Below are 15262 nucleotides of genomic sequence, written 5' to 3'. Positions count from 1 at the left end.
CAGTCAGTCAGTTGTTGTGATGTATCCACCCAAGACATTTCATCAGTCTCCCCTCGCTCCAACATGTCTTGTAATACAGCAATATCAGTGCGCAATCTTCTGTCTTCTACACTCCTACAGGAGTAAAGAGCGTCCACCAGACTCTTATTATCGACGAAACACTTGATATTGAAATCTCCACATCCAGAAACCTCATCCAATATGTTGGCGAGATATACAGCACTTTCAGCACTTTCAAGCAGCACCAACGGTTCAGCAGATAAAGTAGATTTGACGATCCGCCTGATCTTTCTTGTCTACCAGAATAAGGGACATCTCGCCTCACTAGCATCTCATACGAAGATCATAAAGCCTCCCTGAGACCCATTGCCTACAAGGTTGGCAAAAGAGGCATCTGAAAAGCACTCTACATAACATTCATCGAGTGGCCCCATTCTTAGAATGTGTAGCTTCATGTTGTCAGTCTTCACCCTTGCGATCACCGTTTTGAGCCTAAGCAAATCTGCTACGGTAGCTTGGTTGCTAGTCATACTCAACTCACACACATCAAAGGCAATATCTGGTCGAGTGTGTGTGGCAGTCCAATTGAGTTGCCCGATTAACGCTTGGTACTCAGTTTTCTCAGACTCAGACAGCTCTCCTGATTTTACTGCTGCACGATGTCTGCTCAGCGTGAGTGGTTTCAGAGATGAAGCTTACTGGAACTGGTCAAGCGTTATTCTGCCATTGCTGTTGGAGACGACATTTAGACCAACGTATTTAAAAGCTTTTGATTCTGAACTGCTGATGAGGAATATTTGGCTCAAACAGTTTATCACTTGCTGCTTGAACTCACGTGTACCAGCCCAAAGGAAATCATTGACATAAATGCATACAATGCCTTCCATCTTGCCACTATTACTCCAAGAGAACAGTGCTGAATCCAGTGATGACATTTTAGCTCCGAGACTCAACAACTGATCTTTAATGCACAGGTACCAATGCCTAGCAGCATCACAAAGGCCGTAAACCGTTTTCCTTAGTCTCCACAGCTTACCATTTGCATATTCAGGCGGAGGACGTAAATGAACAACTCGCTCAATGTCGTTGTCTTGCAGATAAACAGCCTTCACGTCCATAACGTGGCAGTCCCATTGGCTGGTGGAGGCAAAAGAAAGTGCCGAATGCACAACCTCTTTTGGGCATGTAGGAGAGTCTTTCCGGAGATCCACTGTGTCTTCCTCAAAGACTAAACGGGCTTTAACAATCGGCTTCTCGTTTTTCATTTTTTCTGTCACAACCCATCGAACCGTTATGGCATCTTGCCCAATATCATCTACTTCCTCATACATATCATTATTCTGCCAGTTCGTAATTTCTTTTTTCCTTGGCGCATAATACGTCCTCAGAGTTGAAGAGAACAAGCATCTCTGCTTTATCATCAAATACTTCCCATGTGCAACAGATCCACTCAGTCAATATTGCCATCAGAGTCCCTCTTCAAACTGTAGCAGTGTTTGTACTTTCCAGTGGCTTTAACCGCCCAACTCACAATCCTTCCAGTCACCAACTCTCCAGTTTCTTAATGTACAGTAATCCCGCATATTTCGCGGTAGTTACGTTCTTGTAACCCCCGCGAAAAGTCAATTCCGCGAATACTCTATTAACAATTGAAAACTTGCACTTGTGTCCACCATGCTGCCCATCACACAGTCCATGTCCATACTGATTGCGAGACAATTCGCCGTCAGACAATTCCCCGTCAAAACATGGACGATTCCCCTTCAGAACAATTCACACCCTGGACGATTCCCCGCCATTCTATAAATATACTAATCAATACTTTCATCAATATACTTATTATTCATTAATCAATACTTTAATAACTATATTTCAGGGGGATCCAGCAAAGTTTATGTTCAGTAGCGTAGGTTCTGGATATTATTTATTAGTTGCACCTTTAGTCAATAATTAACTTGTTTCTTCCTCGCTGTAGTTGCCTTTGAATTATATTCTAGCGTCACCCATAGCTATCTTCATTAATGAAGGCGAATTGTTTTGTTTGTTGTGACTGCGAATTGTCCCGAAACCTCCATACTCATCCCGAAATACCTTCTTACAAGATTGAAAGCACATACTCCATTATGAAGGAAAAACGTAAACACCGTACTGTAATACACAATTATCTACACATTTATTAACAAAACAGTACAAAATAAAAAGATGCATTAACTGGTGATAGCAAACACTCGCACGGTCGTTTCTTAGCTTGTCCAGTAACACAATTTTCTCTGCTAAGGTCATAACTTGATCGTTTTGTCACTTTGGAGTTCTTACTAATTGTATTATTAGCCTTTGGTGAGGCTGGCTTACGTCCTGGGGCCATGTGGAAAGCAAGTGGGAGGCAAGAGGCTCATATCATACTGTGGTTACAACCACAACAGCCACTTAAGGCAGTCAGGCATGGACTGAAGAATGCGGGATTGCGGGGCAGAGAGCAGTGTTGCCATATCCAAACAACGAAATTATGCTAGGGCAATGAAAAAATTATGCTAGATTGAGCATATTTGTGCCAAGTAAAAAATGAATTATGCTAACTTGACGCTAAATGATAAAATTCTATACATATTCGTGCAACATATTAATTATGTATTGTTTACTATGAAAATATTAAAATGAACCTACATACAGTAGGAGGATAAATATCGGTATCTACCCATATTGCTTTTTCCCACGAAACTTAAGTTTTTCTGATTGATTTTGATGTGATTCGTTCGATTTTGAGCATCATTTCCGTCGGAAATAACCAGATTTTGAGATATGACCCCCCCCCCCATCCCCGTGAAATAATGAGTGATCATTGGGGAATCGGGGGTTATAGGGAGGGGGGGAAACACAGAAAATGGTCATTTCCGACTGAAATGAAGCTGAAAATCGAATGAATCATACCAAAGTCCATCGGAAAAACCTAGGTTTCATGGGTAAAGTACAAAGCTCAAACTTATCCTAACCTAACCGAACCAAACCGAACCTAACCTAAAACCTAACCTAACCTAATCCAACCCAACCAAGCCCAAACTGAAAGTAACCAACTATTCAAACATCTTACCTTATTCGTCTCTCTCTCTCTCTCTCTCTCTCTTTGATTTGTAGCTTTTATAAAATTATTCTAAAAATATTCCATTCCATTCTAAATTATGCTAGAATGATTCTAAAACTTCTAATATGCTAAAAAATATTCCAGACTCGAAAATTTGATCAAAATTATGCTAAAAGAATAAAATTATGCTAGATATGGTAACACTGGCAGAGGGGCCACGGGAAAGGGACAGAGGGTGGCGTGAGTTTACCGCGCTACAATTGGAAGCTGCGGGAATTTCAATTTTTTTTTTTTCTGTATATTCAAGGATATTTTTGTTGAACTTATTAATGCTAAGAAAATCCGCGAGAGGGCAAAACCGTAGACAAAAAATCCGCAAAAAATGCGGGATTACCGTATTCCCTTTATACGTTGACCAACAGAAACCTTGGGAGGCTGATCATCCAGATCATCCAGAATTGCACCATTTTCCGACTCATCATCCGGTGGATAGTCATTCAATACTTGCGAAGAATTGTCAGTAGGCTTCTCTTGGATTACACTGTTCTTCTCGTAACTACTGACGCTGTCTCCATCTGTAGTATTTCGTTTTGGAGCACGTGCTAGACGACACATGTGCACTCGCACATAGACACCACTGTGTCTCACCAGAATTTGTTTTCCATCTCTGCCTATTACAATTCCAAGACCATGCCATTCATGACCGTCATTTCTTTTGTAGAAGACCTCATCTCCATTTTGGATGTCATTTATGTCACTCGAACGTATGTTGTGCCGCAGAGCCCTAGCCAAACGTTCACCCAATTCAGTCTTTATAAACTCTTGTCTTGCTAAATGAAGAGCGTTCAAATTGTCCATCACCATTTTTGGTGGTGATGTAGGTTCCAAGGCTGGAGGATCATTTGCATACACATTAGGCAGGCCAGTGTCTTGACCAAAACAAGTTTGTCAAGAGAAAAACCTGCATAGTTGGTGAGAGCATTTCTTGCTGATACTGCCCAAGCCAAGGCCACATCCAAGTCACACTGGCTATCAGCCATTATCTTCCTAACAATGTCACCTATGACTGCATTTTGACGCTCACATACTCTGTTGCTCCATGGACTCTCAGCAGACGTCTTCATGATCTTGATATTAAAGGCCTTTCCCAATGCTCGCATTTCAGCATTGTTGAATTCACATCCATTATCTGTAAGAATTTTTCCAGATGCGCCAAACAGAACAATCCGACTTCGAAATACTCCATTGATAATGGTGGTCGCACATTTGTCCGCAGTTACTATCGCGGTGCAGTACTTGGTCACCAAATCAACAAGGACTAAGAAATAATGCCTTACTTTCAAATCCATAGCTATGGCTTCGTTAAACTTAGATGCCTTGGGCAAACTGACTATGGGTCGGGGCTTATCTGTCATTTGCCTACAGCAGACTGTACATGCATCAGATACATCCTTGATAGCTTGCTCCAGTTCTGAACTTTTAATTCCAGCATCTGTAATAAGTCTGATTAGTTTAACCGACTTTGGGTGTCCAAATTGCCTGTGAAGCTTCAAAGCCGTTTTGTCTACATCACCCCCAAGAGATGCCAGTGCGATCGTTTTACAAAACTCCCGGCCTAGTCACAAGAAATAGGAAGCAAGTAATGGCCTGAAGATGAGGAGTTCAATGATAGTTCCACAAATTTTTACCAGGTCACTCTCAAAATTAATCACCATTTTTGCTTTTTTCATGGAATGTTTGCTCAGCAGCAAGGGAATATTGCAGCTCACCACATCAGTCACAATGGTTGCATGCATATTTCCTATGTAGCAGGGCTGAATAACACGTTTGAGGGAAGAAACTGTGACACCATCAGCGAAAGTAAACGTTGAGAATGACTTTTCTTCTTTTATAGCTTCACGTTCATAATCACTTAGCTCACTTATATAGCAATTGATCCATTCTACCCCACATACAGTTGTAGAACACCCTGTGTCTAAAACAGCACATCCCTTAGATTCTTCTACTAGCGTCTGTAATTTACCTCTACTAGCAGTATCATCTGCATAACCCATAAATAATGACAGATGCACTGTTTCATAATTTTCTTTTCGACTGCCTTTATTTTCGTATGCATCCGGACAGTCACGTGCCGAATGAAGTCGAGAATCACATACTAAACACCTCGACACCTTACCATTAGGCCTAAGCGGGTTCTGCTTCATGCCGGTGGATGAGCGTTGGGAAATTCTAACAAGCACAGTTGAACGTCCATCACCACGACCTCAATCACGTACTGCACCACCTCGAAACCTTGTCCTTCCTCATTGAGTACCCCTAACGTAAAACGTTTCCTCACCCCCGACTTCGTTACTCCAAAAAACTGGTTCACTCTTCACCTCACTGGCAGACACCAACGCATCGTTCTGCCTGCAAATTTCCCCAGCAAATATACTATTCAGGGAAGATTTCATATTTTCGTAAGTTACCTCAGTTATCGCAGACATCACTAGGTGTTGTTCACTGTCTGAAAGTTTGCATGAAGCCAGAAGCATAAAAGCCATCACAGAATTCGGTAGTTGCATGTCCTGCTTCTTAAATTTAAAATAAACATGCTCGAATTCTTCCATGAACTTACAAATGTTCATATCACCAGGTCTTCTGAAGTTGTACAATTCATGAAAAGCTGCAAACTGCCAATGTCCTTTGTCCACGAGAAATAACCAGTCTAATTTGTTCAACAAAGTCTGAACACCATTATCTTCTTTCAGATCAGCAGCGTCAGTTTCTGAAGACGCCACCCTCGCTCTTCCTGACAATGAAAGGTGAATGGCTAGAGCTTGCTTCTCTTTCAGTAAGTCCGTCAGTTCACACCAAATGTCGATGTCTTCCAACTCTTATAGGGAGAATCATTTTCAAGTTTTGGAGGCCACTTAGTTGAGCACGACGCCATTACGCTCCAACTACGCTCTGCTACCAGCATTGGAATGCAAAACAATTGAACTCACCGGCCTCACACTTCCCAGTGAGCGGGCTCCGCCTGCATACCGCAAGACCCTTCCAAAGACATCACCACTTGGAACATAACAAGTGCGTGTGCACATACACATTAACAGCAATATGCACTAACACCATCTCTGTTTCTTAATAAGTCAAATTTAGCTTTAAACTCGTTTAAGTTTTTAGACTAGACGATCTCTTTGTCCAGGCTATTCCTCAGGTCTATACATCTGTAAGGAAAACTATATTTCTTGATATCCTTCATGCAGCTTGGCTTCTTCAGTTTCATTCCTTGTCATGTTGTTGCTCTCTTATCCCATAAAAACAGATCTTCTTTGTCAATTTTATTTACTCCCATCATGGTCCTGAACACTGCAATCATGTCGCCTCTCTTTCTTGTTTCTTCTAAGAAAGGCAAATCCAGCTTTCCAGCCTCTCTCTGTATGACATCTGCCAGACTGGGGACCATTTTGGTTGCTATTCTTTGTATTCTCTCAATCTTGTTTGTATCTTTCTTTTTGTGTGGGGACCACACTACTGCTGCATATTCTAACCAGGGGTGAATCATGGTCACTATCAATTTTTTCATCATCTCCTCATCCATATAATGAAAAGCTACTCTTATATTAGTCAGGAGTTTATACGTCTCTCTAACTGTCCTGTTAATTTGTTTTTCAGGCGACAAACTGTCCTGGACCAGCACTCCCAAATCTTTCTCTTCTCTCGCTTTTGTGATTGGTTCATTATCCATCAAACAATTCAGTGGTGGCCTCTTGGTACTTTTACCCATTTCCAATATTTTACATTTCTTTGCATTGAATTTCATTTCCCACATCTGGCTCCAATCATGTATCCTTTCCAGATCCTCCTGCAGCATTTGATAGTCCTCCTCAACCTCTATCTTCCTCAAGAACTTCGGATCATCAGCAGACAGACTTGCATAACTGTTCACTTCATCTACCATATCATTTACGTAAATCAGGAACATTACTGGTGCCAACACCGAGCCCTGTGGGACTCCACTTGGTACTTCCCTCCATCCAGACATCCTATCCTTTATTACTGTCCTCATTTGTCTGTCTCTCAAAAAGTCTCTCATCCATTCCAGGAGGTTCCTCTTCAGTCCTCCTATATGCTCTAGTTTCCACATAAGTCTCATATGGGGTACCTTGTCAAAGGCCTTCTCCAAATCAAAATACACACAATCCACCCAACCATCTCTCTCCTGCAGCACATCAATCACTCTTGAGTAAAAACTCAACAAGTTGGAAGCACATGACCTTCCAATTCTGAATCCAAACTGACTTTCAGCCAAAATATTCATCTCTTCCAGACATTTTATCCATTTGTCTTTCAGAATTCTCTTGCACAATTTTGCAACCATGCTGGTTAGGAACACTGGTCTATAATTCAGGGGTTCTTCCCTGTGTCCTCCCTTATCAATTGGTACCACATTTGCTCTCTTCCATTCTTAAGGCACTTTCCCCTCTTCCAGAGAACACACAATTAAACTGTGAATCTTATCCACCAGTTGTTCTCTGCATTCCTTCAGTACCCAATTAGAGATTCCATCTGGTCCAGGGGCTTTCCTTACATCTTGAGTTTCCAATAATTTGTACCCTTCCTGTACTTCCATTTATATATCATTTGTCACCACATTTCTGGTCATTCCCTCTCCTTCCCCAAACTCCTTTTCATTAGTGAAAACTGATTGGAAACATTTGTTCATTATTTCTGCTTGCATTGTTGCATCGTTATAGACCTCTCCTTTTACTTTCAGTTTGGTGATTCCTTCCCTTTTTTTCATTTTGCCATTGACAAATCTTTAAAACAGTTTGGGTTCATCCTTACATTTGACTATTATACCTTTTTCAAAATTCATTTCTTCCTCTCTTCGTATTCTTGTGTATTCATTTCTTGTTCTTTTATATTCTTCCTTTGTTCTGTTGTTACCTCTCTTTCTCCAATTGTTCCATGCCATGTCTCTCTCTTTTTTTGCTGTCATACACCTTCTGTTAAACCACTCCTTTTTCCTGTTTTCTTTCTCCCTTACTCTTGGTACAAATTTTTCCACTCCCACATTATAGAGGCTTAGAATAATATCCCACTTCCTCTGTATCTCTCTTGTTTCTCTGAATTTTCTCCAATCTGCATTTTCAAAAAAAATTTCTCAATCCTGTAAAGTTTGCTTTCCTAAAGTTTTATCTTCCCTGCCTGTTAAGCTCATCTCTTAGCTCTGCATTCCCTGTTATCATCTGGAACTCAGTGACCACGTGATCACTTTTTCCAATAGGACACACATATTTCAAGGATTCAATTACATCGGGGTCTTTGGTAAACAGTAAGTCTAATCTTGCTGGTGTGTCTTCTCCTCGGAACCGTGTCTCTTCTTTAACCCATTGCGTCATCAGATTGTTCATTGTTATAATTAATAATATAGTTCCCCACGAATCTTCGTTTTCTCCTGAGTCCCATTCCTCCCAGTTCACCTCTTTACAATTGAAGTCACCCATTAAAATTATATTGTTGCTTTTCTCAGTCATTTTCTGGAAATAACTTGCCATGTCTGACAACATTTCCTGGTATTCATCATCACTTCATGCTCTTGTCTTAGGGGGAACTTACGCTACCGCCATTTCTCTCTCGCTATTCTCTCCAGTTTTTAATTTCATATTTGTCACTTCGGCCCTGCCATCCCCCATTTCCATGGTATCTTCATTTATCTAGTTCTTCACTGCTATCATCACTCCTCCTCCCGTTTTTTCTTTTCTGTCTCTTCTCCACAGTTTGTATTTACCATCTCCCATATGAATATCAATATCTTCTCTTAACTTGGTCACTACAAAGCACATAACAACAGGTTCATCTACCCTCAAAAAATCGTTGATTTCTAGCCTTGCCGATATTAAACCATCAACATTAGTATATGTCACCTTCAAATTATTTTTGATGTTTTTCATACCCTTTTTCCTTCTCTCTGTCAGCACCACTTCCTTAATTTCTGATCCATGACTCCCTGACTCCCCAATAAAACACTGTCTTCTCTTCCTCCGTTCTCTGTTCTTTTTTTACCTTTGCTTCCTTTACTAACTCCTTTATTTTGGCTCTTTCTTCCTCATTTGCATCTCTCCTTATCCAAACATTATTTAACCCTTCCTTGTCTGATAATTTCCATGTTCTACTAATAATTTCATGTACCATTGCCTGGGACTTAAACTTTACCTTCAATGGCCTTGCCCCTCCTTCCTTGTACTTTCCTAACCTAAACACCTCTTCAATCTCTTCTTGAGCTTCGTTGTTTTCCTCCATGACTACTGATATTATTTCTTTAACTTTACTCAGTTCTTCTTTTTCTCTTTCTGATCTTCTTGCCATTCGTTTTTCTTTAACTCCTGAAATTATTACACATTTTTTCTTATCTGCTACATCCCTAACTAAAGATTCTCTATTTCTCAGCACCCTAACCACTTCCCTCTCCACCTTTTCCTTGTTTTGTTGTTCTGTAATCTCCTTCAAGTTTACATTTCCTTCTTCCTGAATTTTCTTCCACCCCTTATGCTGTTCCTTGATTTCTTTAATGTGCTCATCCTGTATTCTTGATTTTGGATTCATACTCATCTAGTTTGCTTTTCATCCTGTCCCTTTCTTCTTCCAATCTCTTATTCTCCCTCGTATGTTGTTTTATTTCTTTAGAGGCAGATTCATTGCTTACTTTTAATTCTATAACTTCTCCTTCTTGTTCATCACTGCGTGTACAAACATTTTCCAGTTTATTCTATAGACTTTGATCTCGTTTTCCTGCTCTATGATCCGTTCCTGTAGCTCTGTAATTACTGCCCATTCCTTTTTTATCTCCTGGACATTCCTCTCCGGTACTCTTGTTTGGTTCAACTTAACACTTCCATTTCCCACATCCTCATCAGAGAAACCCTCAAACTCTCTCTCGCCAGTTGTAAACAAAGCACTGTCCCTTTCCACCATGACTCAACCATATGGAGACTTTCTATTTCCACTATATTGTGTGTGTCTATGTGTGTGTGTGTGTGTGTATTTACCTATTTGTAGTATACAGGAATTGAGCAATGCTCGTGTTGTCCTGTCTCCATATCCACATTTATCAAGTCTACCTTTACACAAATGAATGTTTTTCTCATGCACCACCTCTTTGTCTAAGTCGTTCCAAATATTTAAGTATTTACCTAATATACCTAATTGTGATACACACGGAATGTACTATGCTCGTGGGTTTTCGTCGCTGTTTCTCAATAAGTCGAATTTAGCTTTAAACTCGTTTAAGTTTTCAGACTGGACGATCTCTTTGTCCAGGCTATTCCATAAGTCTATACTTCTGTAAGGAAAGCTATATTTCTTGATATCCTTCAAGCAGCTTGACTTTTTCAATTTCATTCCATGTCCTCTTGTTGCTCTCTTATCCCATACAAACAGATCTTCTTTGTCAGTTTTATCTACTCCCACCATGGTCCTGAACACCGAAATCATGTCTCCCCTCTTTCTCCTTTCCTCTAACGAAGGCAAATCCAGTTTTTCCAGCCTCTCTCTGTATGACAGGTCTGTCAGATTGGGGACTATCTTGGTTGCTGTTCTTTGTATTCTCTCAATCTTGTTTATATCTTTCTTTTTGTGTGGGGACCACACTACTGCTGCATATTCTAACCTGGGGCGGATCATGGCCAATATCAATTTTTTCATCATTTCCTCATCCATATAATGAAATGCTACTCTTATGTTAGTCAAGAGTTTATAAGTCTCTCCAACTATCTTGTTAATGTGCTTTTCTGGTGACAAACTATCTTGGACCAGCACTCCCAAATCTTTCTCTTCTCTCCTTTTTGTGATTAATTCATTACCCAAAAAATAATTCAGTGATGGTCTCCTGGTACTTTTACCCATTTCCAATATTTTACATTTCTTTACATTAAATTTCATTTCACACGTCCGGCTCCAATTGTGTATCCTATCCAAATCCTCCTGCAGTATTTTACAATCCTCCTCAACCTCTATCTTCCTCAAGATCTTTACATCATCAGCAAACAGACTTGCATAACTGTTCACTCCATCTACCATATCATTTACGTAAATCAGGAACATTACTGGCGCCAACACTGAGCCTTGAGGGACTCCACTTGTTACATCCCTCCATCCAGACATCTTTTCCTTTATTACTGTCCTCATTTGTCTGTCTCTCAAAAAGTCTCTCATCCATTCCAGAAGTTTTCCCTTTAGTCCTCCTATATATTCTAGTTTCCACATTAGTCTCTTATAAGGTACCTTGTCAAAGGCCTTCTCTAAGTCTAAGTGTGTGTGTGTGTGTGTGTGTGCACATGTGAGAGAGTGAGTGAGATGCTTTGAAGGCATTGATAAAAGGTGAATTATTGTTGTTGAGCGAGATGGTGAGTCTCAGTGTAATGTGCTTGTGAATGGAGAGAGACTTGAATTGAAGAGGAAGTTTAAGTACCAGAATGCAATAATAACAAGAGAAGTAAATATGCAAAGGAAGATGAAAGTAGAGTACCACAAGAAGGAATGTGGCTGGTACCATGAAGGCCCTAGTATTAAACAGAGGTCTTGGTGTGTAGATGGTGATGACCATCATCCACACATTTGATGTAGTGCTGCCTACTTCTTCCTTAGCCTTTATCATTCTTTTTCTGTGCCTGCCCTCCCCTTTTCTTATTTCTCCCATCTTTCCTGTCACTTCTTATTGCTTTTCTTTCCTTTACATGTGGCTTTACATTGAGTGACAAGCCAAATGGTTTCCTGTAAGCCAGGAAAGCATTTACAACGCTGGGTGGTAACTATATAACCAAACCATACATGCTTCCTATGCGTCAACAAGTGGGTTGGTGGAGGTTTAGTGCCGCATCCAGTAAAACAAATACACTCAAACCTTGATTTAAGGAACTAAATGGGAATCAACATGTCCCTTACTTGAAAATGTCCATTATTTTGCCACATATAAAGACAATCTTATTATGAAATGCAATGACTGTTTCACTTACCTTACTTATTTATATGATTATGAATATTATTTTACAGGTACTGTATAAAGAAACATATTAATGTTTCAGGCAGTGGACTTTTTGAATGGTCCAGTCCGATTGTCAGGTAGAATATGGAGTCCCTTAAATCCGAAATCCCTTAAATGGAGGTCCCTTAAATCAAGGTTTGAATGTAACTCAAAGTCAAATGGCCACCCCTTACGGGTTTATGGCATCTGGCAATAGATAGATAGATAGTCTTTGTGTGGTGGTTGTAAGAGAATTACATGAAGGAGTTTTAGTGTATACATTAGAACACTGTAGAGTAGGTTATTGCAAAATGTATGTGGAGTGCAGAGACTGGATAGGATAAGAAATATTGTGATTGGTGAAAGATGTGGAGTAAGGACGTCTGTGAACAAGAGTGTTAAAAAGGGTGTGCTTAGATGGTGTGGTCATCTGGAGAGGATGGATACAAATAGGGTGGTTGTAGATGCTTCGTGTAGCCATAGGCTCATCTGAATGTAAACCTGCTGGAATGCAAGGAGTTGAGGTACATTTTATAACTGGGTAGCAGAGCTGACCAGCTCTTTCAGTGCCACTGCCTTTAGGCATCCCTCACCATCAAACTGAGTTTAAAGCAACAGTACAGACCACCTGGACTTACATTGGAATTTAATTGATAATCCCTTAATTATCCAAACCTTGCATATCCAGACATGCTTCATATCCGAACGCGAGGCCTTGGTTCTATTATGTCGGTATCCTAAATCTTTGTCTGTATCTGAACATAAAATATCTAACATGGCCAGGTGAGCAGCCTACAAATTCAAAAATTTGGTTGGATGGCTGGCTGGCCTCTCTGGCTTCATGCAGGTAGTAGGCCCTAACCCACTGGCTGAGCAAAAATGGCTGTCCACCTCTTCACTAAACGGCCAAAGTCGCCCAGCCAGTCGGATCAGTCCACCCAAACGCTCCCGAGCACACACGGCCCTCTGCCTCCCTACCAAATGGTCAGAGTTGCCTGGCCGGCCGGTAGAGTCATGGCAACTCTGTGTTCAGTGGCAGGCCTCCATCATCTTGCCGCATGTCCCCACTCATCGTTGAGCTCCAGCAGGTGGAGGAGGAGGCGTTTTCCAACATTTGTTAAGTGATTACATTAGCCACTAGACCACACGGGATTACTGTACACCAGCTACTGTACTGGCTACCAGATTAAGACGCCTGTCCGCTGTTCACTGGGTGGTAAGTACAGTACTGTAGCTATTAAAATTCTTTTTGCAACCTTTGTCTTTAATTTTTTGTTAATGCATTGTTTTCTTAGTTTCTGGCATTATATCACATATTCCATGTGTGGTTTGATGTCTAATAACTGAAAGACCAAAGAAGACTGCCAAAATTAGAAGGGATACTGTACTTATAGGTAGAGTCTGAATGGTGTTGTTCTGTATCCGGACGTGGTCCTTATCCGAATGTAAGGAGGCTTTATTATGTCAGATAAGTGAAGGATTACTGTGTTTATTTTTTACTCAGGTACAGGGTCAGGCCTCGCTACACATTTGTTCGCTGTGATGAATTGCTAGAACAGTGAACTAAAAGTTATACCCAGTTTTGCAAAAACAATGATGAAATTATTGCAACTTCACTAGAACAATAATTCTGGTGGCCACTTGCAGCGAATTCTGAATTATCCATGGTTGCAATATCCAGTGCTGCGGGCTCGGCTCTGTTAAAGCAATATCCGCCGAAATTATGCAACATCCAGTACCAAAACGGCAGTAAGTAGGAGTAGTAGTAGTAGTTGTTCCCTAGGCAGTCTGGCCGAACAGCTGCAGTGGTAGCCAACTGGTGATGTATGACTGTACTGTATCATTATTAGTCCCCTCACGGTCAAACTGGTTAGGACTTTCGGTGTGTGCAGGTCTGTCAGTACGTCTGCAATTTTGTGTCCCCTCTGTAACCTCCACATGCATGGACAGATTTTGATATAACTTCACACAATTGTTCCCCATATCATGACTGTGTGTCATGCATAACAAGCAGCCATTTACTCCCAAGGTCAGGATCACACTCGGAGCTCATATATACTGTACTTATATATACTCATATATACTGCTCATATATACTGTACTTATATATACTGTTATATATACTGTACTTAACAGCCATACCTACATTCGTGTTTTCTTTATAACTTCCACTTGCATGGACAAATTTTGATACAACTTCACTCAGTTGTTTCCCGTACCATGATGGGTTGTCACTCGCAACAATCAGCTATCTACTCACAGTAGGGCCTTTTTATTGCATGGGAGTACTTCATTCACTTGTTTTATTGTATTTTATGCTTAATTTGCATCTTTTACTAATGGGAAAGTTTTTAGGATAGAGGGTTGAGACCGGTAGTAAGACATTATCCGGCTTGACACCAAATGTTGAGCCGATGGGGGTACTATGCAGTATCTGGCATTTCACATTATTCAGCATAGGGCTTAGCTGAATTACAACTGATTGAGAGTTTGTTATATGACAGTCCCTTGCATACATGTTGTATCCCATGCAAGCCAACAGTTGGCTGTTTGAGCCAAAATGGCCACCCATTGTTTACATTCATTGTGATCGTCTCCTTTTTGTTCCATTTTATGCATGCTATCTGCAAATAACCGTGCAGTGTGCAATATTAAATGAAGTGACAACTATTTTGTGTGTGGAATATCAAAACCAGTGACCTGGAAATTATACTTGGCAAGGATGCTATCCTTAGTGGAAAGTGTGGTGCTACTGAGGGTGCCGAGGGCAAGCCTAGCAGGGTAAGGTTTTTCAGGTTTTAGGTTATGTGGTCGTAGGCCACCTCCCTCTGTCCCTGTTGAACCCGTGGTATAACCCTGCTTTATGATAATTGCTATGCTGTGGGCTTTCATAATGTATTCTCATTGTAGAGTGAGGCATGACTTTATGCCAGTACAAGTCCTGTCCAGAGAGTTTGTCTACAGTATTGCACGAGTTCTGAATATGATAATGGCTGCTTACCTTAAGTAGATGTGTCAGATATGGGTAATCTGCTGTCATTAGAAAAAAAAAAAATTAAAATATAGTAGTTTCCTGCTTCAATTACTCATTTTAACAAGTGGTAGCCTGGACTTGGACCTCATTACAGACTGTGACAATGACATTTTAAAAAGTAAGTGATGTTAATATGTACATG

General features: G+C 40.6%; 1 protein-coding gene across 1 annotated transcript in view; it reads left to right on the top strand.

Moving 5' to 3' along the window:
* The window catches only part of ZnT49B (solute carrier family 30 member 9), a 310034-nt gene that overhangs the window by 204267 nt on the left and 90505 nt on the right, over positions 1–15262 (top strand). The window lies entirely within an intron of this gene.

Source organism: Coenobita brevimanus, chromosome 75 (genome assembly GCF_032717465.1).
Source record: "Coenobita brevimanus isolate Jiangsu-jjx chromosome 75, ASM3271746v2, whole genome shotgun sequence".
NCBI classification, from domain to species: Eukaryota; Metazoa; Arthropoda; class Malacostraca; order Decapoda; family Coenobitidae; genus Coenobita; species Coenobita brevimanus.
This window is presented reverse-complemented; position numbering and strand designations above follow the sequence as displayed.